The sequence below is a fragment of the Galeopterus variegatus genome, unplaced genomic scaffold (assembly GCF_000696425.1).
Source record: "Galeopterus variegatus unplaced genomic scaffold, G_variegatus-3.0.2 Scaffold964, whole genome shotgun sequence".
NCBI classification, from domain to species: Eukaryota; Metazoa; Chordata; class Mammalia; order Dermoptera; family Cynocephalidae; genus Galeopterus; species Galeopterus variegatus.
In genome coordinates, this window is record NW_007727075.1 from 91,158 (window position 1) to 94,730 (window position 3,573).

A 3,573-nucleotide genomic window follows, 5' to 3' on the forward strand; every position below is an offset into this window, starting at 1 on the left:
GCGGCATTGATCTCAGAAGGGCCAATGACAAGAGCATCATGATGGGCACCTCCACGTCCCCTCGATTTTGAAACAGCCCCTAAATACAGATGTCATGATCTTTTTTTTTTTTTAACCTTCCAGAGTCCTTTTATTTCGGAATATCCTGTAAACAATCAAACCACCAGAACATGATTGTACAACGGTAAAATGTTCTCTTGCATTAAACCAAAGATATCTGTCTAAAAAAAAAAAAGAAAAAGAAAACATAGGAAAGATACTTAGAGCTGTTACTTTCTAAGTACACAACACCCTAGACAATTCAAGGTATCTTCATCTCCATTAAGAACAACAACAAAAGGGGCCGGCCCGTGGCTCACTCGGGAGAGTGCGGTGCTGATAACACCAAGGCCACGGGTTCGGATCCCATATAGGGATGGCCGGTTTGCTCACTGGGAGAGTGTGGTGCTGACAACAGCAAGTCAAGGGTTAAGATCCCCTTACTGGTCATCTTTATACGGGAAAAATAAATAAAATAAAATACGTTGCTAAGCTTCCCAGTTTGCTTTCTCATCCTCAGACTGACGATGTTTTTCTTCTAATTCCTTGCTTCCCAGTTTGCTTTCTCATCCTCAGACTGACGATGTTTTTCTTCTCATTCCTTGGCTGTGCTTCCAAATTCTTTTTCATTTGCTCATGGCGCCGCTGGAGCTCCGCTTCAGAGTCCTTCAGTTTTTGAACTTTTTCTTTGACCTTCATCTCAAACACCTGGTCCATCTTCATCTCCATCTCCTTCATCTTAGCTACATGCTCCCTCCTTTCTTCCTCCACTTGTGCCAGTGGGTTCTTAGTAAGCTGCCCTTTATGCTTGTTGTTATCAACTCCATTGTAAGTCACAGCTGCCAGTTTTCTGCTTCTGTAGTTCTCATAGTGCACATTCTTGGTAACATCTTTCAAGTCCTGAATGTGTGTTCTTATCAACATATTTCTTAAAATTGTAAAATCACAATGCTCACCATTTTCAACTTCATCAATACCCCAAGGATACTGCCTTCCTCTGACCCTTTTGCCATTAACTTCAATGATAGTATTACCACCTACCACAGCAAGAGCTAAACGGTCCTTTATCTTTTTAACAAGCTTATTTTCTTCTTCATCAACTGTTTCTGGAAATTCATATATTTTAATTTTATGTCCTTGGATTTCTTTCATTATCTGTTTTTTATTTTTTAATTTAATTTAATTTTATTTTATTTTGTCCTTTTTGTGACTGGCTGCACCGTGAGCGCACCAGTCATCCCTATATAGGATCCGAACCCGCAGCGGGAGCGTTGCTACACTCCCAGCGCTGCACTCTCCCGAGTGCGCCACAGGCTCGGCCCTCATTATCTGTTTTTTATTTATTTATTTATTTATTTATTTTAAAAGATGACCAGTAAGGGGATCTTTACCCTTGACTTGGTGTTGTCAGCACCACGCTCACCCAGTGAGCTGACCGGCCATCCCTATATGGGATCCGAACCCGGGGCCTTGGTGTTATCAGCACCGCACTCTCCCGAGTGAGCCACGGGCCGGCCCAAAGCAAGGCAGCCAATTTCTTTTTTTTTTTTTTTTTTCCTTTTTGTCTTTTTTCGTGTCCGGCAACGGATCGCAACCCTCAGTGTCGCGCCCGGACCGGGACCGGCAACGGGATCGCAAACCTCGGTGCTGCGCCCGCACCTCGCTCAGCCAGTGAGCGGGAACCGGTCTGTATGTGGGATCTGAACCCTCGGCGGGAGCGCCACCGCACTCCCAAGCGGCGCACCGTAGCAGTGCGCCACCGGGCCGGCCCCTCATTATCTGTTTTTTAAACTGTTAGCATTCCTCCGGTGTGAGTGTGTCTGCTTCAGCAATAAGTGGGATGATATTCACTTTTTCATGCAAACGCTTCATAAACTCAATATCCAATGGTCTAGGTCCATGTCCTGAAGGAGCAATGAAGTATAAACAACACTGCGCCCTGCTATCAGGCATCTGACGTCTGTTCACTCTCGATTCTGCATTTAGGTAGTCCTCAAATTTACTATCAGAGTAGTCGATAACAGGCTGCCAGCAATTACTATTATCCACTGCATCTCCAAATCCTGGGGTATCAGCTGTTGTGAGCAGCAACTGAACATCCCCTTCTCTGATTAAAACTTTGGATTGTTCCACCTGTACAGTCTTTTTTATTCTATGGGAAGGACCTGGATACTCTGGAGAATAGCAATCTGTGAGGAATAATAAGTTGATTAATGTTGACTTTCCCAGTCCAGATTCACCTACTACCATAAGTGTAAATTCGAACCCTCTCTTCACCGATTTTCTGTATACTTGATTTGGGAAATTGGAAAATCCCACATAGCCTTCAAGGTTCTTCTGTTGAGCTACCATGGTGCTGCTGTTGACGCTCCTCCCAGATGTCATGATCTTGATCAGATGAAAATAGCCTCCCGGATTTTCCAGGGCAACCATATAAGCAGGTGATGCTCAGTTATCCAGGACTGATTCTTCCCATTTGGAGATTTGTCACATCTCTTAGCTGACACCTGAGGTTGGTGTAAGGACCTCCCCAGGTAGGGATCAGCAGTGGTTATCTGGATGATCTGGAGTTATTGCCATTTATAAGACTTTTAAAACAATTGTAGTAAAATACACATAACATAAAATTTACCTCCTTAACCATTTAAAAAACACAAAACATTAAATTTACCATCTTAACCATTTTAAGTGTCCAGTTCAGTGGCATAAACTGCTTTCGCACTGTTGTGCAGCCACCACCACCATCATCTCCAGAACTTTCGCATCTCCCCAAACTGAAACTCTGTCCCCATTAAACACTCACTCCCCATCCCCCTCCCCAGCCCCTGGCACCCCCCATTCTACTTTCTGTCTGTGGGTCTGACAACTCTAGGGGACTCCTATCAGTGGAATCATGCAGTATTTTTGCTCCTTTTGTGACTGGCTTGTCTCACTGAGAATAATGTCCTCCAGTTTCATCCATGTTGTCTCTTATGTCAGAATTTCCTTCCTTTTTAGGGCGGAATAATATTCCATTGTGTGCATAGACCACATTTTGTTTATCCATTCATCCCTCAATGGACACTTGGGCTACTTCCACCTTTTGGCTATTGTGAATAATGCTGCTTTGAACATGGGTGTACAAATATCTTGTTGAGATCCTGCTTTTAAATCTTTTGGGTAGTTACCCAGAAGTGGATTGCTAGATCATGTGATAATTGTATTTTCCTTTTTGAGACCAGCTGCACTGCGCTCAGCCAGTGAGCGCTGTGAGCGCACCGGTCATCCCTATATAGAATCCAAACCCGCGGCGGGAGCGCTGCTGTGCTCCCAGCGCCGCACTCCCGAGTGCGCCATGGGCTTGGCCCATATTTTCCATTTTTGAGGAATCACCACACTGTCTTCCACAGGAACTGCACCATTTTAAATTCCCACTAACTGTGCACAAGGGTTCTATTTTCTCCACATCCTTGCCAATACTCCTTCTTTTTTTTTTTTTTCTTTTTGGCAGCTGGCCAGTACAGGGATTGAACCCAGGACCTTGGTGTTATCAGC

The 3,573-nt window shown here is 44.3% G+C and overlaps 1 pseudogene; it reads right to left on the reverse strand.

Moving 5' to 3' along the window:
- Positions 1 to 555: 555 nt before the first annotated feature.
- LOC103591365 lies at positions 556 to 2,409 on the reverse strand (annotated as a pseudogene).
- Between the last annotated feature and the right edge of the window lie 1,164 nt (positions 2,410 to 3,573).